The 24,945-nt window shown below is 38.8% G+C and overlaps 1 protein-coding gene and 2 long non-coding RNA genes across 3 annotated transcripts in view; 1 reads left to right on the forward strand and 2 right to left on the reverse strand.

Moving 5' to 3' along the window:
- The window catches only part of LOC116690514 (uncharacterized), a 60,602-nt gene that overhangs the window by 15,540 nt on the left and 20,117 nt on the right, over nt 1-24,945 (reverse strand). The window contains exon 3 of the long non-coding RNA XR_004332279.1: nt 10,633-10,643. This is a non-coding gene — a long non-coding RNA (uncharacterized LOC116690514). The remainder of the gene's footprint in view (nt 1-10,632; nt 10,644-24,945) is intronic.
- lrrc4cb (leucine rich repeat containing 4C, genome duplicate b) overlaps nt 1-24,945 on the reverse strand; it is a 45,602-nt gene that overhangs the window by 12,066 nt on the left and 8,591 nt on the right. The gene's annotated exons all lie outside the window — the stretch shown is intronic.
- LOC116690521 (uncharacterized) lies at nt 10,123-23,495 on the forward strand. Its single transcript, XR_004332280.1, has 3 exons — nt 10,123-10,133; nt 19,985-19,988; nt 23,389-23,495. It is a non-coding gene; the product is annotated as an uncharacterized LOC116690521 (long non-coding RNA).

Raw genomic sequence — 24,945 nt, forward strand, 5'->3', positions numbered from 1 at the left:
TCTAACATTGGGGGGTGGAAGTTTGAAAATATTTTGCTGCTGCTGTTTCATTCTGACATTCAGACTGAGTGCTCCATTCTCCGCCTCTTCTCCAGCTGAAAAAAAAATGAATTCCCGTCCCCCACCTTGGCCTTAGAGTGCTGTGCAGTGCACTGTAATCTGGAAAAACTACTAAAGTAAAACTATCTGGAGCCACAATATGTAATTTACAGTGGATTCAAGGTAACATCATTCTGATGGCACAGGACATACAATCCGTGCACATTCTGTAACGTCTTGTTAAAAGACAACAGCATACATGAAATGGAAAAGATAAGACATACAGGGCAGGTCGTACTAGTGGGTTACGTTGAAGTGTTTTCTGTCATCTGTGTGGAGATAAAGTGCTTCATGAATGGATAGCTGCCAAGGGGGCCAGTGAAAGCTGGAATGGGACTCTAAGCTATAGGTTGCAGGGTGCAGGATGCTGTCACGACTGCAGGGATACTCCAGATTTAATAAAGCTGACCAAACCAAAAGTGTTTACTCAGTTGCTCACAGCGCCAGACTGTGTTTCAATTTCAGAAACGTTTGAAATAATTCTTAGACATTTTGGACAGTTCAATAGAACAATGATATTGGATTTTCTAAATGGTTTCACATACACACTCCATTGGCTCCTTTCATTTTAAAGCTGCATTAAACGATTATTGGTCACTAGGGGGCACAAAAACATGAAAACAAGCTTTCTGATACATTGACTCAAACCTACAGCAAATCATGTATGCAGGCCATACAATTCTTAACAATGAGCCAGAAGAGGCTAAAAAGCTTTACAGGACTCCAAGGTTGGCAGACACTACTACTACTACACTGCTTTTGACACTAAGAGCAACCTCTTTCATTTCATATATACCTCATTCATATATAGAGTGTATACCTTCTCATTCAATGTGTTTCCTTTATTTTCATGACTATTTACATTGGAGATTCTCACTGAAGGTATCAAAACTATGAATGAACACATATGGAATTATGTACTTAACAAAAAAGTGTGAAATAACTCTAAAATGGGTCTTATAGTTTAGATTCCCCAAAGTAGCCACCCTTTGCTTTTTTTGATAGAGCTGCAAACCCTCAATGAGCTTCATGAGATAGTCACCTGAAATGGTTTTCACTTCACAGGTGTGGGTTAATTAGTGGAATTTCTTGCCTTATTAATGGGGTTTGGACCATCAGTTGTGTTGTGCAGAAGTCAGGTTGATACACAGCCAACAGCCCTATTGGACAACTGTTAGAATTCATATTATGGCAAGAACCAATCAGTTAAGTAAAGAGAAACAAGTGGCCATCATTACTTTAAGAAATGAAGGTCAGTCGGAAAATTGCGAAAAATTTTAATGTGTCCCCAAGTGCAGTCACAAAAACCCTAAAGCGCTACAAGGAAACTGGCTCACATGGAAAGGAAAGGAAGACCAAGAGTCTCTGCTGCTGCTGAGGATAAGTTCATCTGAATCACCAGCCTCAGAAATCGCAAGTTAACAGCAGCTCAGATTAGAGACCAGATGAATACCACACAGAGGTCTAGCAGCAGACACATCTCTAGAACAACTGTTAAGAGGAGACTGCGCGAATCAGGGTCAAATAGTATCTAGGAAACCACTGCTAAGGAGAGGCAACAAGCAGAAGACATTTATTTGGGCCAAGAAACACAAGGAATGGACATTAGACCAGTGAAAAGCTGGGCTTTGGTCTGATGAGTCCAAGTTTGAGATCTCTGGTTCCAACCGCGTGGTCTTTGCGCAACGCAGAAAAGGTGACCGGATGGATTCTACATGCCTGGTTCCCATGGAGGAGGAGGTGTGATGATGTGGGGGGGCTTTGCTGGTGACACTGTTGGGAATTTATTCCAAATTGAAGGCAAACTGAACCAGCATAACTACCACAGCATCATGCAGCGGCATGCAACATCCCATCCGGTTTGCGTTTAGTTGGACCATCATTTATTTTTCAACAGGACAATGACCCCAAACACACCTCCAGGCTGTGTAAGGGCTATTTGACCAAGAAGGAGAGTGATGGAGTACTGCGCCTCCACAGTCACAGGACCTGAACCCAATCGAGATGGTTTGGGAAGAGCTGGACCGCAGAGTGAAAGCAAAAGGGCCAACAAGTGCTGAGCATTCTGGGAACTCCTTCAAGACGGTTGGGAAACCATTTCAGGTGACTACCTCTTGAAGCTCATCAAGAGAATGCCAAGAGTGTGCAAAACAGTAATCAGAGCAAAGGGTGGCTACTTTGAAGAAACTGGAATATAAGACATGTTTTCAGTTATTTCACACTTTTTTAGTAAGTACATAATTCCATGTGTATTTATTCATAGTTTTGATGCCTTCAGTGATAATCTACAATGTAAATAGTAATGAAAATAAAGGAAACACATTGAATGAGAAGGTGTGTCCAAACTTTTGGCCTGTATTGTAAATATATATATATTTATATTTATATATATGTGTAGCTTGCTATATACTGAAAATGTTCTTGCTTATTTATTATCAATTGTTCAGCTAAATGTGATGTAAAAGGGTCTATAACTTTCCAGAAAATCTTTGTTTTCTCTGAACAACAAAAGAGAGCAGCCTGTAATCTAGGTCTCTTCATCATGAACTATCACGGGGGGAAATGTGGTGCAGTTGACCCTCTGACCTGAGCTTAACCTCCACCATCCCCTCAGGACAGCAGCGCTTCCAGATGGCACAATCGCATTATTGAAAATAATCACAATTTTAGATGACCAGGCTCATTTCTCCCGTCTGTGATGGAATGAGATTGAATTAAAAGAAAGGCAAAATTGAGAGCAATCAAACTGCCATCTGGAATTATGGTCAGACAGACAATAACTTTGAGGAAAAAAAATCCGTAGACACATTTTAATTTGGTATGAGGCAATGTGTTATGGTATTATGTCTGAAAATGGTACAAAAGACATAATAATCAATTACTTCTTTCTGATAAACATAATCTTACTGTATTATTGGCCGTCCAGACACTTTGCTCCATAGACTGAATGCAGTCTTGGCTATTGCATTCTGACAGCCGTATATAGATTGCTTTTGTTTATTAAATGGCTCAGAAACTGGCATGACACATATTACAAACTTTGGAGAAGAGTGAGACAAGCCAAGTAGTGAGTGGAGAATTCGGCAGCATTTTTATAGAAGTGTTAAAAAACTTCTGGTCTGACGGGGAGGTTTATAGAGAGGTTTAGAAGTATTAAACTACTGTGTAAAAAGTTTTGTAATGATGTAAGTAGAAGATATGACTTCCTTAATAACAATGCAACTCAACCCAAGGGTGAGAGTGAGTACAATTATATTATAGTATAGAATAGTACAGTATATTAAGGAAGAGTAGGTACAGCTAGTGTCCAACATGTTTAGTGGGGCTCGAAAGTTTGGGCACCCCAGGTAAACATTTGTATTAATGTGCATAAAGAAGCAAAGAAAAGATGGAAAAATCTCCAAAAGGCATCAAATGACAGATTAGACATTCGTATATAATTTCACAAAAAGTTAGATTTTATTTCCATCATTTACATTTTCAAATTAACAGAAAACAAAAAAATAGGCGTCTGCAAAAGTTTAGGCACCCTTCAAAGTTAATACCTTGTACTGCCCCCCCCCCCCCCACGACAGCTAGGAAACGCTTCTTGTAGCCAGCCAAGAGTCTTAAATTCTTGTTTGAGGTATCTTCACCCATTCTGCCTTCCAAAAGTCTTCCAGTTCTTTGAGATTTCTGTGCTGTCTGTCACACACTGCTCTTCTAAGGTCTATCCATAGATTTTCAATTATGTTGAGGTCAGGAGATTGTGAAGGCCATGGCAAAACCTTCAATTTTCAGCCTCTTGATCTAATCCACCGTTGATTTTGAGGTGTGTTTAGGATCATTATCCATTTGTAGAAGCCATCGTCTCTTTAACGTCAGCTTTTTCACAGATGGCATCAAGTTGGCGTCCAAAATTTGCTGAAATTTTATTTAATCCATTTCTCCTTCTAATTGTTAAATGTTCCCTGTGTCACTGGTTGCAATACAACCTCAAGGCATGATTGATCCCCCCCATGCTTAACAGTTGGACAGAGGTTCTTTTCATTAAATTCTGTGCCCTTTTTTATCCAAACATACCTTTGCTCCTTCCGGCCAAAAATAACTTGTTCCCACAATGCATCAGGCTTGTCTATATGTTCATTTGCAAACTCTAAAGGCTGATTTTTGTGGTGAGGACGTAGAAGAGGTTTTCTTCTGATGACTCTTCCATGAAGAACATATTTGTACAAGTATCTCTTTATAGTGGAATGGTGTACCACAACTCCAGTGTCTGCCAGGTCTTTCTGGATGGATCGTGCAGTCAAACGTGGGTTTGGGCTTGCTTTTCTCACAATCCTGCGAGCTGTTCTGTCTGATATTTTTCTTGATCTTCCAGATCTTGCTTTAACTTCCACTGTTCCTGATGACTGCCATTTCTTAATTACATTCCAAACAGAGGATATTGGTATCTGAAAATGCTTTGCTATCTTCTTATAGCCTTCTCCTGCTCTGTGAGCATCAACTATTTTCAGTTTCAGTTTTCTAGACAACTGCTTAGAAGAAGCCATGGTGCTGATTGTTGGGGCAAGGTCAGATGAGTCTGGGCATTTAAAACCTTAAGATTGACATCACCTGGTCTTTCCAGACAATGATTGAGAACAATCCATGACACTGTCAGGTCTCAGCTTCCCAAAGGGGGCGGTGCATGCTAGAAACTCTGCAGGGTGCCCAAACTTTTGCAGATGCCATTTTTTTGTTTTCTGTATTTTTGAAAGTGTAAATGATGGAAATAAAATCTAACTTTTTGTGACATATTATACGAATGTCTAATCTGTAATTTGATGCCTTTTGGAGATTTTTCCATCTTTTCTTGGCTTCTTTGTGCACATTAATACAAATTTTTACCTGACCTGGGTGCCCAAACTTTCAAGCCCCACTGTATACCTGGGTGCAGTTGTTTTTCAGGGAATTATCCTTGTGTAACCTTTGGTGTTGTTGCTGTTCACATTATAGAACATTTTGAGGCCCTGTATGTTATTTCATGTGCTTTGATTACTAGCGAGTAGAAAAAAGTTGCCACTTGTGCCAATACTGGATAGAGGGAGAGCCAGAGGGTAAAGAGACACCTTTCAAGTGATAATTCAATTCCTGTTCACGTATTACCTTATGCTACCGCCATTATAATAATTGCATGGGCTAAATAATCTGCAGGGACCTCCATGTTCAGATGCACTCTGCCAAGTCTCTGTATGGTCTCTGCAAAGGGATTAAGACAGGATGCCCTGGGTGGCAGGCTGACTGAATGCGAGGGCGCTGTTAGTATTCGTGTCACTTGTCGAGCCCACCAATCTGCTCCCATGACTGAGTTGCTAAAAAAGGGAGATCTGCAAGATCTGCCAATTGTAGGTGGAATAGCATCATGGCTATCAAGCCGGATAGGACTAAATGAAAACATGGCACAGTAGAGTATGTTAGCATGACTCATGGCGGGTGGGGACAATCTCAGTAAGTGGATGCACAGATATAAACTACTGCTTTCACTGCCAAACAACAATTTTGGAAACAAATGCAGTGCTAAAAAGCAGGTGTCCGCTTGGGTTTAGGTAGGTGAGTACACACAGCCTGCATCAGTGGCAGAATAATGAGCTGAACAGACCCCATAAGCTGCCCTCTTACAGTAGTTAAACACATCGCTGCTTTAGCAGAGAATTAGTGTGATTGGTGAAGGGAGCATGCAGCTGAGGGCCAATTTTGTACTGCTAAATCCTGCTCCGGTCTCAGGGTTCAGTCAATTACTAGTCAGAATCTCAGATGTTGATGTGTGAATCCTTTTTATGACGTATGTATAATGCAAATCACACACAATGTTTAAGCCCTTGTAACAACTGTACCGCCTGCAAAATAATTCTGAATGAACTTGTGACACTCATTTTGTTGGAAAGATTATTAAATATTTAATTCAAAAGGTTCCACATTGTAACATGTTATGCTTCATCAGTGGAACTTGGCACTTTCCAAATGTGTTAATAGCATATTGCGTGTGATTTCTTTCAGGTTCAGAAGCTGTAGGAAGTTGGCCAGGGAGTTGTATTTTAATCATATAACAAGTGCATTTCAAATGTCCATGGCCAGGGATAAAAAGCGATTTTAGTTTGCAATTTGTAGGAAGCATTTAGATTGCTCTCTTCCTGTGGCCTACTGTATCACTGGTGCAGTGGAAATACTTCCAAAAAGGCCAAAATACTGTCAGCTATTGTTAGTGTTGAGAAAGACAACAGTGTTGCATTAAAAATGACACAATAGCAATGCAGCTTCAATGGCCATCTTGGCAGGTTGCCGCTCCCTGCAAAATGCAGAGTGCTCGAAGGGATTAGTTCACTGGAGTGTCCCCTGTTCAGTCACAGCTATTTGCCAATGAATTCCGGCCATTCTCGTTTGCAAATTGACTGAATAGAAGAAGTTGGAGGCAGTTCTCTCTGGAGCTTTTGTGTTCACATTGGGGTGACAGGATACTGACAACAGATGGCACCATACGTGGTGCAGTCTTTTGTTCTTTTGTTTAAGATTGCTGCCCACCAGCGTGCCACAATGTCTCAATGGAAATCCTTTCTTTGGATTCTGCCGTTATAGCCATGAGTATGTGATAATTCATTCACACGTCTCTAATAAGTGCAATGCTGAGACTATGTATGCAGTTGCATATCCCAATGCTGACATACATTTAAAAATTGGTGTTGACAGTCAAAGAAAAATGTCACACAATTTCTGAAACACAGGTTAGATGTGTGAATCCGATGCAGGCTACATGTATGTTGTATAATTATTGTAGGATAAAATTGTGTTTGTCTTCTATAAAAGGTAGGTGATGTAAACAGCTCTAGCTTGGTGTAGCATTAAGGTAGTGCATATTTGTAAAGGTATTTCTTTGGCTTTAAAACAGATTTAAAAAATATTCAATTCTAGCAGTAGTCACTTTTTTAACTATAAAGAGGGCTTACTTTCAGTCTATAAAACAAACAAAAGTATGCACACCCACACACATCAAATCAATACTCCCAAACAGGTGTAGCAAGACCAAAAAGATGAAGGCTGAAGATACTCTATGCTATGCCTGCTTTTCTCCTAATCCAAAATAAAAAATAAAATAAAAAGTGAAACCTATAATTGCCAGTTTTTAGCCATGCCAGCCATATGACTCATTTGAAACTAGCTGGTGGAAACATTTTGCTTTGCTTTGTCTGTTGGCTTGACTGGGTTTCCACTTGACTTGACCAAATGCCCCACACCAAGCAGTGTTAACTTATGATAGCTTTATTTTGGAGAGAAAAACGTAGAAATCACAGAAACGGATAAGGTGCTTCTCCTGACTTGCCTTAGCTGACACAGTAGGCTACTCCTCACAGTAGGCATTAACATGTAATGAGGAGCAGAAACTACTTTGAACATTTCAAAAGTAGATGTTACTGTTCTGATGCAACGGTGATGGATTAATAGGGCTGAGACGTCTAGTCGAGTTCAGATCTGTATCCACTCTGAAGCCAGGCTCCAGCACTCATAATCATGTTTGGAGTCGTAAAAAAAAAAGATGAAAGCTGTGAGGAAACATAGCTTTTGTATAGTTAATGGGCTTCACCATATAAAATGGCCTATATAGTCTAAAAAGCACACAGCATCTCATCATCCAGCATCCATGAAGAGCATACTCCACTCTCTGACCTGTGGGACTAGAAGTAGGCTGTGCTTAATTACCTTTTATACAAACATCAACAAAAAGCATTAAACATTGCACTGAAAAACTCAAATGCAGTAAGAAAAATGATTATGCCATTAGGCTTTATCATTGTGCATAAGGAGGTGGATTCTTTGATATTCTGCAACTCCAAATACACAAATTAACATTCATCAACTGTGAAAGGAACACACATAAATTCACCGCATGGTCACATTTCATCCCGCTACAGCTCCAGACACACAAACACATGCACAGTGTAAGAATTATACCAGCTCCACACACACAAACACATGCACAGTGTAAGAATTATACATCAATACAGTACAGTAGAAGCCTTCAAATCTTGGTCAAGGATTAAATGCAAGCTAAACCCTTCCGTCCCAAATTGCTTGAATAAAGTGATAAGGGTGTGATACTTCTATTGATCCCTGCAGTGAAACTCTCTTTTCACTTGGCTCCCTCCAGGGAGGTCAGAGTGTTGGGTCATCTTCACAAAGCGCGCCCCTGGAGCTGGCAGTGAGTCAATGGGGAATTGCTGACTTGCTCAAGGGCAGGACAAGAATGAAGTGTACATTACAAGCTCTTTCCTGCATGGCTACAATGGGAGGATCTTAAATCTCTCCTACTTAGAATATCAAAAGAAGTTCCCAACCTAAGACACAAAGCTTGTAGAATAGGAATAGGATAGATTGCTATTTGAAGTGAATATTAAGAGAGCACCAATAGGCTGTCCTACTTCGAAGGCAATCTATTCACCTAGTCTTCTATGTAGAACAAAAAGGAACAATGGGTACTTCTCAGCTTTTCTTCTTAAAGTATATCCCTGCAATGTGCCATGTTGTATTGTATGGGGATCAGGTGCCACTAGTGCTAGATTGTGAGTTGATCCTCAGCAATGTTGAATGTGTGTTGTCCTCAAACTGCCTAATTTGTAAGACACTATAAATTCCCTTAATAAAGCAACTAGTCTATCCCAGTGCAACGTTTCTCAGCTTGGAAATGAAATTCCCTTCAACTAGATTACTATTATTATCTACCTCACGGTGAAGGGTGAACAGAGGATTAAGGTTTGTTTAAAAATAACCTCCATCAAATATATTTGGACCTAATAAATGAAAGCTATAGAGCAGACATGTTCTCAGTGGTGTGATTTTGATCCCTCCCCCTCTTCTCCCTCCTCTTTTCTCTTTCCTCTTTTAATCTGCTTTGATAATTCAGCAGCGAATGCGTGACGCTTGGTGGGAGACCGCCTTAAAGTCAGTCCGAAATCAAAGCAAGGAAGATGCAATTATTCAAGTGGCAGTCAACAGTTTTTGTAAAAGATGAACGTACACTGTACAAATAGTCTCTCATAAAGGCTCAATCTACCGACAGGATCACAGGTCATCACAAAGGGTTGTGTTATTGCTCTGCTTGTGAAGGGTCATTTTGTAGGCCTGGGATTGGTTGTGTTGTTGCAACCCAAACATGATGTGACTTTCTAACTTTGGATTGTGCGCTGATGATGGTGATGACGATCATTACCCAGCGTTATTATGTTTTATTATCTAGCAAACCAGCTGGTGAGCAGACTAGCTGTGGCTGTGCTAGGCAAGGCATTGTGTTGGTTTCCTCACTGCTGATGGCTGATTGATTGCATGTAGCCAGTGTTGACAGCATACGCTAGGTAGTCCATCTTGTTTTTCCTTCATTACTTGCTCATGGGGAGAATTCTCAGCTGGCATGCTAATAAGCTGTTAAGGATTGGTGTTGTGCCAAAATGTGCATCCCCCCCGAAAATGTTTTCCCTGTTGGTGTGTCCTCGTTTGTCCTTGGTGTTCTGGTGCCACTTCCATTCTTTGAAATCCTAATCCATGTTTTAATTTCTGTTCATTATTGATCCTTTATAAAGACGGATGTCAATCAAATGCTAATTATTGCACAACACAGTGTCCTTTCATGGGAGACGACTGCCTCAGCCACTTAGAGTCTAAATCGTGCATGCCTTTACTTTAATTTGGTGATGTATGATATCGTCCTACTTTGGAAAATTTTTTGTATTTTAATATGCATAACTCTGTTTCTCAGCATAGTGACAAAGATGATGGTGATGGTATGTGAAAAATGACACATTATTTAATTTTTGACATTAATTTTTACCTTTATGAATCATGCTGCAGTTGTTAATCAGCATTCATCCAATGCCCTACGGTCCAAACATCCATTACAGTACATGTGTCTTTTAACCTGTTAACCCTGGGCTTTAATCTCGATTTAACATTACCCTGGGTTATCTTTTCACGTCTGACATTGTTTGTGTTTAATCCTGGTTAGCCTGAGGCGAAGCTGTCCAGCTGCTGTGGTGCTGATTATTGTTTATCTGAGGTAGCTTGTTTTTCTCTGCTTTGGTTGTTTGTGTCAAGCACGTAGCTTGCACGACCCCAGGCCACTTACTTGTTCCCAAATGTGCATGTTGTACTCTCAATTATTCATAATTTTAGAAAAGGGATACGTTTTTTTAGGCTGAGGCTAGTTGCCATACATACTGTGTGATGACACACCTCATCTCTTGTGATGCAAATTCCCTGTTGCTGTATGGATTATGTCATGTAAAACTGATACTATAAAAAGGGACATGTAGTCTTTCAATGCATCTAAAAAATCCCCACATTTGGATTTTTTGATTAACACCTGAAGCACATCTCTGCAGAACAAGTAAGTTGATGCAGCGATTTTGTTAGAAAACCTCTGTGTATTTATAATTTATCATCCAGCAGATATGGAGCAACCTTAGAATTCGTTTGGAGTTGTGTTACTGGACACCCGATCAATACACTATACGTAACTCCCTTTTTTACTCTCCCTTTCGCTGTTTTGATCGCTACCAACACCAGAGAAGATATCTGGCTCTCTAGCAGCTGAATTCTCCCCCATGTTCACCCCCATGTGTCTTTAACTGAGACTGCTGTTAGGTGCTGGGCAGCTGGTTTACTGTGGGTTTTTGGAGCTACTTTGATGAAAACAGCTACAGGCTGTGCTTTAAAAAAAATAGAAATCAAAAACAATGAGCTGAAATATTCTGAAATGCTCCACAGAGAACTTCAATAAAAAAAAAAAATTAATTGTTAATATTAAAAAAAGATTATGGTTGCTTAAGATTAAGGTCATGACAGCTTTAAATAACTGAAAATACTTTAAATAAATTATTTATAGTTTTACTGCTAGCGAACCCATCCATATTCTATATCACTAGTGTTCGGCGCCATAGGGGGCAGCAGCCTTTCCCATCATGCACTGGGTGAGAACTACCATGGACAGGTTGCCAGTCTTCACAGTGCTAACACATATAGACAGATAAACACATTCACACCTACAAGCACTTTAGAGTCTCTCCACCTAACCCTGTGGACTTTGGGAGGAAACTGAAGTACACATTCCAGTCCAGAGTACCTATGTGTCTGGAATTTCTGGAATGTTCTCCCCAGCTCTCCATTGCATGTATCACCTATATTGTCCTATATTTCTAAATAGTGCTGCAAAGATATTAAATTCATCGCCAACTATTTTTGATCATTGATAATTTGGTTTGAGTCCTTTTTTTTTATGAAAAAAGGTAAAACTTCTCTGATCCAGCTTCCTAAATGTGAATCTTTTCTAGTTTCTTCACTCCTCTGTGACTGTAAACAGAATTTCTTTTGAGTTGTGGACAAACCGAGACATTTCAGGACGCCATCTTGGGCTTTAGAAAACACTGATGAAGACTTTTCTGACATTGTATAAATCAAACAACTGATCAATTAATCAAGAAAATAATTGACAGATTCATCTTCAATGAAAATAACCAATAGTTGCAGCCCTATTTCTAGATGCACGTGTGTAGAGCTCCATTCCATTGGATTTGAAGAGCACTGAGCACACAGAGCACATTGTCTTTCACTGTCTCTCTCTCTCTCTCTCTCTCTCTCTCTCTCTCTCTCTCTCTCTCTCTCTCTCTCTCTCTCTCTCTCTCACTACATGTCTGCAGCTCCACTGCACCTTAATCCTCCAGCTTTTTCACTCTCTTTCCTCAAAGCACCTATCTCCTTCTCCCTCTCTCCCGTGAGAACCACTATCTGTCTCGGTCTATCCTGGAGCCTTTCTCTTACTCCGTCTCATTCTCCACTCTCATCACTAAATAATTCCTTACAGAGGAAAATCTAATCAAATCGGAGTGAGAGTGAGCAAAAGCAGAGGTGGGAAGTGTGTGATTTAGACTTGGAGAAGGGGGCTTAAAAAAAAAAATTAAAAAAGACAGAAGCAACATTGGCAGTGTGTGAGGGAGTAGAGAGAGTGAATTGCAAGTGCATTAGCAGTCAGAGCACTTAGTGTGAGGAATCCATTCATTATTCATTAGCTAATTCACCATGTATAGTAATTAAAATCAGGGCCTGCTCCAAAATGAAAAGAGCTATGATAGACTGGTTTTCTATGTACAATATTTAATAGGGCTGTTTTTCAGTAGTCATGCTCCGGGGATTTATAAATTATGTTTACCTGGATGCAACTTGCTGTCAGGACACTTCTAGTGCTTCACCCAGTATGTAGGGTGACATTTTCTGACATGAGAATGAATCCAAGATATAAATATGCAAATGTGCAACATGACCTATAAATAACAAACAAACCATGACCTATTTGTTATACAGTGCATGTGAGGAAATTGCTTATTACAAAGAAAAGTTTCAAGATAAAGATTTAATAATCAAAGCACATGCAACTCTGGCATATTTACCTATTTGTAAGGAAGAATTTTTAATTGTTTTATTGCATTTGATTTATAAATCAATCCAGTCTCGTGCATACACACTTTACAATGCACAAATATTTGTCATGTTAAAAAAGAAATCAAACAGGTGTGTGTTATTTGATCCTGAAAACACTACGCGAGCGAAATAATGTTAAAAATAGGGCGAGCTGATCATCCCCCTGTTCATTCTCTAGGTGTGTGTGTGTGTGTCTGTGGATGTGTGTGCGGGGGGGTTTGAGCTATATTTGAACAACAAAGTTGTTTGTTTTGGCCTTGTTCTGACAGCAGTGATAAAGGTTGGAGTCAAAATAATCCTAGTGTGTGTGTGTGTGTGTATGTGTGTCTGTGTGTGTGTGTGTGTGTGTTTGTGAGTCCCGTCATTCAAACCAAATAATTGTCTCTCTGATTGGTGGGTTTAGATCCCAAAGGATACCAGCTTTCATTACTCTTGACTACAGTTAAAAACCATTCTCTAGGTGTGTGTTTTGTGTGTGTGTGTGTGTGTGGTTGTGTGTGTGTGTGTGTTGTGTGTGGGGTTGTGTGTGTGTGTGGTGGTGTGTCAATCCAGAATCCTACTGAATCCAGATGTGCAACAAGCCCCATATTGTTCTAAATCTAAAATCTAATTAATCCTTTTAACATACTGTATGGGCTACAATAAAGTCAACATGAGCTTCTGATTACCAATTTAAAAGCATCAAAACTAAAGAGACAATAATAGCAACACAAATTGTTCTCTATTAACAATTCATACCATAGAGGAGCGATTCAACATATATCCAGGTCATGAAAACTTTAACATTTGCTGTGCAAGCACTCAGTGTCTCGTAGGTCTTATAGTTATAGGAACAAAAATCTCTTGTTCAGCACAGAAAATGATGCTTCTGCTGTTCTTGGAGCAGCCACAGCAGCTTTTTTGGAATAAACAAAGGAAGACAGTTAGCATGCGTACAGCCACGTGATAAAATAGACAGAAACAAGAATGTCACCTACTTAGAATCAAATTACACAAAATGTAAGAAAAAGCGCAATGCCATTGTGTTGCTCATTTTTTTTTTTTCTTTGTCCATGATTCTCTATCAGACTTCAAATTCATCTGTCTTTTATATGACAATTTATTCCTTAATCAACATAGGCTGTTGTTTGCAGGCTTTACAGCTGCAAAACTGATTGAGTATTTTATTCCAGATGCAAGCTGTTTGCCCATAATCTGCATTTTTTTTTACAGACGGACATATTTTTAAAGTATTGTATTCATTTGTATGATTGCCGTTACTGTTTAGTTAAAATATATAAAAAATGTCAAGTATTTTATTCATTAGCATGATAGTTGACGCAAGCTTTACTTTGAAATGAAAAAGAAAGAGAAATAGTTTGTAAAGTAATTCATTTTGATGGCAGAATGAATTTTTTAGTTCGCCTATAATCTACATTTATTTAAAGACGAAATTTATTTTAAGTATTTTATTCAGTAGCATGATAGGGCGACACAGTTTATTTTTCAAATGTAAATTTATTTTTAAAAAGTCCAAAAGGGCAGGAAATAAGGGCCACCCCCACCTTGTTTTTTTTTTGTTGTTTTTTTTCACTTTTCAGCATGAAAAATATTAAGGGGTCTTTGTACACACCCATTCTGGTAGTTGTGCCTAAGAAAAATTTGACAAAAAAAAAACAATAAAAAGAAACTTTAAATTAAATTTTTAGTGAGTTTGGGTTTTCCCTTTCCCCAAAGAAAAAAAGCATTTAAGGAAACAGGGGACAATGTTGAACAAAGAGACTTGTCGTTTTTTTGGAAAAACAATGTCATTCAAAGTTCCCAAAAATAAAAATGGGAAAAAAGATCTCAAAAAATTTAGCCAGGAAGTGTTTCTAAAAAACACGAGGGGCCTTGAACTGTCAACAAAAGCTGTGTTTCAAGCGGCTTACATCTTCCATTCTGCCCATTCAGCCCAAACAACTTAGTACAACAATTCCCAACCCCAAAACCCCAAACCAAAGGAACCACGACAACATTTGACGGGCAGCACCATTAACTGGCTCTTACACTACGGGATCCAGTGCCAAATCTTGTCAAACTGCTGGGCCCAAACCTTTATCTCCCCCCCCCCCCCCCATTTCATGGTTGTTATGAAAAAAAATCACATGTCATTCTGTTAATGCTTTCCTTCCCCTACATGTTTTTCTTTTTAATAATCCCACTTGCTGCTGACAACCCGCCCACCAAGTTCCTTATTACTGTATGGGGCATGAAAAACAACTGCTTTGGCACTTTAAGCAAATTAAGATAAGTCATAAATAAAATGAAATTGGGGGGATTTGCCGATTTTTTACCACTTTTTGTCTATTTTAGAACTACGCCCTAACACTGGAATTGCAATACGCTGCCCTTCAACCATGTGCTTTGGAATACAATTTTGTGTGTAGTGGTGGATACGACACTTTCACAGCCCCTTTTTTCGATGATTTTAGTCCCTGTTGATACCAACCAAGGAAGTGGAAGGTAAGGGACACCGGCCAATAGTGAATTTTGGGGAAAAATTGCGGAGCTTTGAAACCTGGAATTGGAACATCGGGAAAAGGCGCCCTAACGATTTTTTAAAACTTCTTTATTTGTTTAAATCAAAAATTTTTTGGTTTAAAAATGTAAAATTGTTGTCTGCAAAAAAAAGTTTGGTCTGAGCAACCCCTAAAAACTGATGTTCAGATTCAGATCAAAAGACAAAAAAAGCAATTTTCCCATTTAAGTTGGGATGAAACAAAATGTTTGGATTTTTTTTTTGAACATTTTTAAATAGTAACAGTTATTTTGCACCTTTTTTTCAAAAAAAAGGAGTTCCAGTTTAAAATAAAACCTTTTACCCCCAACGGGAACCTGATGTGAAAAAATGTGATCGGATCCTTTTGTAGGACCGCAAAATCCAAAAAATTAAGGAAAAAATTTTTTATTGATGGCTTTTATCAAAGCGACATTGTTCCATTTGTTAGTATCCGTGTTGCATTTCCCCAAAAGCTTTTTTTCTTCTATTTAGGGGGAATTTTTTCTTCGATTACATATCCGTCTTTTTCACGATTTGAGTGGATGAAAGGCCCGGCGGAGAGGAAAGGAGATCGAGGGGAAAACGACAGATGTTGGCTGAAGTCCTGTTTTTTCTTTTCCCGTGGTTAAAAATGGGGTTTTAAACCCTTAAACGGGGAAACCAACAAACCTCTAAAGGGGGGCAGCTAACGCCCCGCAAGGGGCCCCCTTTCCCCCACGCAAAGCCCATTTTGTATTCCCGAAGGGCCCTATTTGAAGGTTTTGGGGTTTAAAAATCTTTTAAACCCAGTTTTTAAAAAGATCCAGGGGGGAGGGGAAACTCATGAATGATTCCATGAAACCCGAGACCCCATAAAATTGATGGGTTGGAAAATTTTTTTGGGGCCCATTTTAATTTGAAATTTTGTAAATTACTTTGGAATCCCCGGGGGTAGAGTCCCAACTTTATAATTAAATTAACCCTGCAAACCTAAAAATTTACATGGGTCAAAAATTATGAACGGGGGTAAAAAATGAATAAATTTTTTTCTACAAAAGGGTTAAAAATATGAAAAATCTAAATTTAATTAAAAAAAAGGGGTACATATACAAAAGAAAACAATTTTTGGGTTTATTGTGAAAATGTAAAAAAGAAATATTTTTGTTCCAATTTTTAAAAAAAAAATTATTTTGGTTTTTTTAATTCTGAGCAAAAGGTTTTTTGATTTTTTAAAATTTTTGAAAAATTGCTTTTTACAATACTGGGTAAAAATGGGCCCCCCTTTAAAAAAAAATTCATTTTTTTTAACTGTTTAATTTAACCATACACCTTCTTTTACCTTTTTAAAAGGGGTTTTAAAATTTGTTTTAAAGGAAAGGCTTTTTAAAATTTAAAAATTTTTTTTACTTTTTTTCCCTAATTTTTTATTATAAAATACCAATCGCCTTTTTGGGGGGGCCCCGGGGAAATTAAAATTTGGTTATACGGGGAAAAAACAATTTTTTTGTTTTAAATTTTCAAACTTTCAAAAGGGGGTTTTTCCCAACATTTTTTATCAAATCCCCAAAAAAAAACCCCAGGAGAGAAAAAGGGGCTTAAAAAACAAAAACCCTTTTGGTAATAAATTAAAGGCATTTAAAACAAAAAAAAAAAATTTAAAAAACAAACAAAAAAAAGGGGGGTCTGGGGTTTTTTCAAATTTATCCAAAAAGGTTTTTTTTTGGAAAGGGTTTGGGGGGTTTTTTATGCAAAATTTAATTTCCTTTCTTGAGGGGGAATGATTTCCCGTTTTAAAATTTTTTAAAAAAAAGTATAATTAAATCCCCACGGGGGAAGTCGTTTCCCACCCACGCTTTACTTTTTGAAAAATATATAAAATCAACTTTTTAAAACCCCCTTTCACGTCAAATTGTCCCTGGGGGAGGATACATTCAGTCCCCCCCCATCACTTTAAAAACAATCCCCATGCAGTCCCCTTAATACTTTTTTAAAATTTTTTTCAAATTTTAACGAAAATCATATTTTTTTTTAAAAAAAGGGGGAAAAAAAATTTTTAATTTTCTTTTAAAAAATTTTTTAAAAAAAAAGGCAAAATTTTTAGGGGCCCAGAATTTTTCCTTTTTTTAAAGTAAGTAATTAAATTAAAATTCCCTTTAAAAATGCACCCCCCCAAAAATTATAAACTGAAAGTTTTTTACCCTCTGTTTTTCCCCCTCGAGGGTCCCTTTTTAACTGGGTTTTTCTTAGGTGTTCATTTTTTCAACTTTAAAATCCTAAAAAGGGGCTTTCAAGTTAAAAGCCCCCTTTCCAACAAGTTTCCCCCAAGCCAATGAAAAAAAGAGAGGGCCCTTTTGGGGGGGCCAAGCCCCCAGGGGCCCCCGGTAAAAGTCTTGAGTTTTGGTTTTGAGTTTTCAAAACCCTTCACCGGCCCGAACGCGAACAGGCTTTTCAGCTTCGGAAGGGAAAAATTAAAAATTTAAACAACCCGTGGTTTTCAAACCCGGGACATGGTTTTCAAAATTACTTAGTTACCCTTTTATAACAGAATTTTTAAACAAAAAAATTTTTGAAGAAATTAAACCTCCCAACGTTGCCTTTTTCAGAAACGAAGCCAAAATTTTGCAATCCAAAATTCCCTTATTTGGGAAGTGTTTTCTTCTACTTCTTTTTAATTGCGACTTGCAACCAGAGAAGAAGAAGCTACATACGTTCACACAAAAAAAGAATGCCCAAGTATTTAATATTTTTTAATTCCTTTCTGTTTTTGTTAGTCAAAGTTGTTTTTTTTACTCAGTAACGCATAGAATGTGTAGTGCAGCAAAATCTAATACTTAACTCAAAACGTAATCCGGTACATTTTAAAATACCGATTTTAAAAACTACTTACAAAAAACAAAATGCAAAACAAAACTACTCAATACAGTAACTTGAATGAATGTATTTTGTTACTTTCCTCCTCTGTTTAAGAGCAGTGGCCAGTCAGGAAGGAGTGCCATGGGTCAACCTGCGGTTCAGAGTTAAGAGCCTTGGTTCAATTCAATTCAATTCAATTTTATTTATAATATCAAATCATAGAAATAGAGTAGGTCTAAACCACACGCTATAATTTACAAAGCCCCAACAGTTCCCCAACAGTAGTTCCCTCCAGAGCAAGCAACGGTGCAACAGTGGCGAGGAAAAACTGCCTTTTAGGAAGAAACCTGGGTCAGACCCTCAAAGGCTCTCGGTAGGCAGAGTCTGACGACCGGTTGGGGGTGTGATGCACAGTGGCAATAACAGTCACAATAAAGATAATGGAACAGTGACTAGAAATAGCAGTCATGGTGGTTCATGTCATAGCAGGGCACTGCAGGGCACAAGTATACAGCACAAGTATTCGAAACATGACTTTTGGTTTGGGCGGAAACCCGGGTGAACACCATGGCAACCTGCAAACTTACTGTGAGGTGACGGCGGTGCCTTCTATCCACCTCAGAATGATCCTAAAACAATTTTTGATGGATAATGTCAGAGCTCCAAAACAGTTGCAATATGTATTTTGCAGCAATAAGAGCCCAGTGAGTGGCAGATCCATTCATTCCGGCTGAGAAGTGTGTTGGCTCAGTCAGGTGTAGGAAGCTTTCATGTTCATGTCTGGGTGATGCAGAGAGCTGCCAATCATTCACTGAACAAGCTACTTGAAAACTTCTTGTCCCAAGCTAATGCCTATTGATCACTATGAGCAAGGCAAAATTGTGGGCCATGCTGGCATGGCTCCACTCTGAGGAAAACAAATCATTACACGAACACAGCCCAAACAGTCGGGGTGGCTGACTCGATGTCTGCATTCAAGCTAACGTTCCTGCTGTGACAGTAGTTACTTCCACAGAGCTTGTTTGAAAAGGAGATTCTTGACGAATTATAAAGATGGACGATTCCTTTTGCGATGATCAAACCCTTTCTCAAAGAAAGTTAGTACTTGAGGTATGCAATTCAACTGATTACCTTCACAGCATCATTTCTACAGGCCATTAGCAAATATTAAGATACAATTTGATAAACCTTTATTAATCCCAGAGGGAAATTCAGGTGTTATAGCAGCAACAGCAACGGGAATGAGACAAAGGAGAGCTTCAGGTAAGAGTACAAAACCGAGCCAAAGATAAGAATAAAAAAGATAATACAATAATGAAGATAAAGTTATGACAATCAACAGGAATTTCATATTTTGGTCCCTAACCACATCTGGTCTGTTCAAATCGATTTCAGGCTCACAAAGGCATTGGATTGTTATTTTGACCTTCAGTTTTAGGATTAGCTCTGGAATAGATAATACCTACTGTGGTGTAAAACGCTGATCACCTAATGTGCCATAAGTCCACACTATTACAGTAATTGACCAACCGCATTGTAATCACAAAAATGACTGTACCTTCCCATTTGGCTAATGTAAATGAAGTGCTTTTATATTTGTTAACTGAAGTCAAAAGTATATTTTAGCAACACTGAGCAGATTTTATCTATTATGGCTGAGGGACTTTATTCTGTTGGTCGCATTTGGGAGTATATGGGTTGAGCAGGAGTTTTTTTTTTTTTTCTATTGACCTTCTAGAATATTTCTTCAGCTGTGATACTATTTACATTGACATCAATACAATTTCATTGTTGTTGCTATGTTTCCATCCATGTCTCGACTTGAAAAAATATAGAAGATTTGAAGGTTAGCAAGATTTTCTTTCATCCTAAACACTGTTAACACACACACACACACACACAAACACACACACACACACACACACACACACACACACACACATACAGTCAGTAACATATGTACAGGTGTCTCGTGGGGCCTCCTTGCAGTGCTGCACTTCACTCTGGATATGCTCAGACAGAATATACGAGCTCCAGGGCTTGGAATAGTGCCAGGCTCGTCTCCTCGATTTTGGGTCGTAAACGCGGCCTCTGCCCAACGACTGCAGGGCCTTTTAAAACAGGGCTCAGCTTGATTGGACACACTTCTGTTGCTCCGTACCCGACTGCAGGCAAGCCAGCAGCTCAGAGAGGCAGAACAAAGCTGGTCTCTTACAAGCAGGTCAGCTCTCAACCTCTTGTACAGTAAACTGTATACACACAGTACTGTATATTCTTTTTTTTCTTCATAAAAGAGTTCACCACTGCTTGTAGATAGTGGAAACTGCTGCAAGGACAGCAGCCCAGAATGAATTATAAGAAGAAGAATGGGGGATATATTGAGCCTCAGTAGCTCATTTTAACACAGCATCAGGATCAGGGATGAAAAGAAAGGACAATTTAAATGTGGGCATCAGGCAAGGAGAATGTGGAGAGTTTCAAGTGAAAGTTTGGTTTATGAGTCCCTATGCATTCTGCATACGGCCTCGCTCACACTGGTGTTTTGAACGTCTAATTTGTTCATGAATAATACAACATGAACCATTTGGCTCATGAATATGAAATAGGTGGAACCACAGGCTCTCCCCATAATCAACAGTCGACGCACACAGTCCGCCGTCAGCTCTGTGGCTCTGCAGCTCTGCAGCAGCATTTCCTCCAGTGCATTTAGCCAATAGCAGCCGATCATAGCCTTAGCAGATTGTTGGTGTTGGTACAAACTGTCTGTGAATAATGTGTGAATACAGCATCTTTAGTCGCCAAGGATATTTTAGTGGAACACAAGCGTTCTCCTTCTGTCTCTATTTTTTTCTTTCTCTCTCTCTCTCATCTTCATGCACAGTCAAACGGTATTTAGAGTGTGACAGCCCTAATTCCCTGGACCACCAACTTTCTCAAACATGCAGCAAACAATATGATTGCAATGATTTATTTACTGCTGTTGGATAAATGGTGTGCTCACTGTAGAAACGACAGTGAAACATGATGCAGAGCCGAACAGCTAATGCACCAACAATCTCTGCCCATTCGTTTACCCCGCCTGAAGCCGCATGGCTCTCCTCCAACATGGCCATATGCCCCTTAGCCTAGCTGCTCCACGCTGTATTGAATGACTCATGATACAGAGACTACATATCATCACTACCCAAGAATGAGAAAACACGACTGGAGGATGCTGGTGGACAATCTAGTGAAAAGATTTATGGTTGCTTGTCTGGCTCAAGTCATAGTTTTAGTGCAACAAGATGCCAGTTGCACAACAATAACATCTAGGGCTGCATTACTGCCATTAGGAATTGGTCTTTTGACTGTTTTCGTGATAAAAATGTGACTTAAAGGTTTACAATCATTGCATTTCTCATGGTAAAAAGACTGCAATGTAAAATTATTTCAAAAATGTTGTCAATTCTCTTGAGTAATTGTTTTGATTAAGGCTAAAAGAAATACCTCAATTGACAGGAAATGAATCAGCATAATTTTGGTAATCAATAACTGAGTAATTTTCACATCTTATGGTTTCCGCTTCTTAAATGAGAGGATTTGATGGTTTTCTTTATCTTAGTTAACTAAACTAAAGTTAAGTAAACTGGATGTCTTTTTAGCAATGTGGACTGGTAATTTGGACACAACTTTAAAGACCTCTCTTTGGGCTTTGAAAAGATGTGACTTAATGATGAATTGATCTACAAATGAATTGATAAGGAAGGTAATTGTTGTTGTGATCCTTGTTGGGATACAATCTATTGAGAATGCAATGTGAAAACATCATGCTACTTCGACGTCGAAGATTTCCATGTTCATTTGAGAAGACACAAGCTCCTCTCTGGGTTGGGATTTCCCTTTTAAAAGCATGTTCAAACCCAGTGTACTAGCAAATACCTCACTGTCAAGCTGAAAACAGAGCTACCAAGGCAAGGCCTACGCAAGGTTTAAACTTGACACATCAAATGGCAGACTACGCATATGGCTCTCTTTGTTGTATGTTGGGCTCTGCTGTGTAGTTGTGTTTTTAAGCAACATAGCAGGAGCTGTGCAGTTGTTGGTAAATGGCTTACACTATAGATTCATCGTGTTGCACATATAAGTTGCCTGTTGTCTTTGCAGTGTACATATTTGATTCTCCTTTCCCTGCCCACTGTGGGTGTCTAAATAGCACTATGAGTCAAACAACAAAAAGGTGTAGGTAGTTGTACAATTGGTAACCATGCTAGAGGCATTGGTGATCATCTGCTTTTCCTCTAGCGCCATCATGAGATTGACATTTGGGGTTTTGAGTGAAATGTCTTGGCAACTATTGGATGAATAACCATGAAATACAGACATTCATGTTCCCTTCAGGATGAATTATACTAACTCTCTTTATCCTTTAGGTTTCCATATAGCGTGAAAATGTTAATTTGTCCAATACTGGATTTCATGACCAAATACCTGCAACTCTTATGACATCCCATCAGGCTGTTTAGTGCCAATTAGCACATAACACAACTATGCTTGTATGTACAGCCTCACAGAGCTGCTAGCATGGCTGTGGACTCTTGATCTTGTTAGTGTTCAAATGAACAACATGACTACAACGTATCTATGTGTGTGAGGGTGTGAGGTTCTTTGGGGGTTGGGATAAACTCTTTTAAACACGTAATATATATATATATATATATATATATATATATATATATATATATATATATATATATATTTCAGTGACTGCAAAGTTTTCACCAAAAAAGTAGAATCAGATTTTATCTTAATATCAGGTATTACATAGATACGTATTATTCATGATATCAGACCTGCCTTGCACCCTTGTTAATACTCTGTCGGGGAGGAAAGAAGGGTGAATCAAAGACTGAAGAGTCTGAAGCCTGACTGGACACAGAAACAATGTGTGTATTTCTGTATCCAGTGATACATCCTTATCCAATCAGATGACAGGATCTGTTAATTAAAAACCTTGCACCACAAGTGGTAGGTGGGTTAGTCAAGCAGTGCCGCAGTCTCTAATTTTATTAACTGGCCCTTGCTGTTAGTCACTTTCATTACCAATGTGTGAATGAGATAAAGACCTGGGGATCCCCCTCAGTTTGTTTCCGTATTCCCCGTCTGGATAATTAAAGTCCAAGCAGCAGGTGCTAGTTAGCGTAGCTTGCAAAATGTAGCTTCAGCTGTGTATTCTCAAAGACATTACACGGAAACGAATCACGCTTATTACTGAGCTACAGGTGTGACAAATGATGGGGCGAGAAGTTTTGCCACTTTTGATGTATGAAGAGCTAAAGAATGAGGGAGGTGACTAATGATTATTTCCCTTATTGGTTAATCTGCTGATTACTGCCCTAATTAATAATCCACCCCGACCTGCCTCTTTATGCAGATTTTTGAACTTTCATACTATTCGCTCCTAATACTGTGTCATCTTCCAGTGCCCCGGTTGAGGCCCAAACAGACGCTAAAGGGTGATTTTTGGGTCGGTATCTGACGCTGAGAGCCACTGACCAAGTGTCAGTATTTGATGAATTGGGAGTCAGAATGAGTTCACAACTTAACAAAATATATGACGTACGTCTAATCACTGTCAGACACTTTAATGTGGAAATTGTACACACCTTAAACCCAGGCGTTATTGAGCCATGTACATACGTTTTGATATACATTATGTGCTGAGGTTTGGAGATGTCTGTGTCGGAGATTTCTGCAGCCACCCAGTAAATCGGAGACTAATTGAATCTCCTTTGTAGTTTTCAAAGCATTAAAGAAATCACATTAGAAACAAAACCTCAGTAACAATGTTTCTTTCCAGAAGGAATTGTCCACTTAGTCTGGTAACCTACAGATGTATGATATTGTTATTCTGCCACTAATAGCATATTTTTGTCTAATTGATGGCATATGTCCGTCCTGTAATGCGCCTGCTTCATTCAGTTATTGAGACAGCATTTTAGTATTTAAAAAAAATGTTTTAATGGATGTTATATTGAATAACGAAATTGCGTCTTGTCTTTTATGGTCCTAACCTGCAGGTCAGTTGATCCAAACATTTTTTAAAGGTTTAGTCACCGTAATGAATAACAGATTGTATCGGCATAGACTCAATAGGAGGACTGGAATTAGCTGCATACAAATGTGATTGGGACATCCCTTATCTCAGATGATGTAAAATGGTACAAGATGCAAAAAAACCAAAACAAGGGAAAGATCAAATTGTGTTGCAACTGTCCTTTAAGTACCTCAGCTGCATTGGATACTTGGCGAAAGCTTAATGCATTGCACAAAAGGGACTTTGTGTTATTATTGAGAATACAAGACAAAGACTGGCATCGTAAGAGCTTTTCTCTTTCTTTGCCTTTGAATTTGAAGGACAAAATGCTCTTGTGGCAAACAATGAGGTTCGCCAATAATGTATTAGTACATGGCAACAAGGGAACAAGATGTTAGAACAGCCTTGTTCAAGCCAAGAAAACACGGTGGTTGAGGAACAGTGTTGTCATAAAAGGGGAGAAATGTAGCTGAGGCGACTCTGAGCCACACACTAAAGAGGCAATCTTGTCAGACTTACAAGATTCTCTTCTCGGTTTAGTAGTGTTTGACTTGGCGCCAGTTACTGGGGTTTCATCTTTGCCAATTAAGCCAATCAAATGTATTTAAGCAACTAGAATCTGAGCGGTTTGCCAACATGTTAATGAACTAGATATTCATTTCATTCTTATATTGATTTGTTAACTTCTGTCATTGTACCATGAATCACTCTCTGTTATGAGTTGCAACATGAAAGTCCATGCATGCATGGCTCTTAAGTCATGCTGAGATATTCTCATCAAAGGCATCTGCTAAATGAACTGGCAGGAGATAACATGCATATTAATATATGGGGAAAGTTAGATAAATAAGGGAAGGTTAGAGAGAGGCAGGCAGAAAGAGGAGGGGCCCATTGAACATGAGAGAGATAGAGACTCATCATGACAGTCATCACGTTAGCTATT

Source organism: Etheostoma spectabile, chromosome 1 (assembly GCF_008692095.1).
Source record: "Etheostoma spectabile isolate EspeVRDwgs_2016 chromosome 1, UIUC_Espe_1.0, whole genome shotgun sequence".
In the NCBI taxonomy this organism is placed as follows: domain Eukaryota; kingdom Metazoa; phylum Chordata; class Actinopteri; order Perciformes; family Percidae; genus Etheostoma; species Etheostoma spectabile.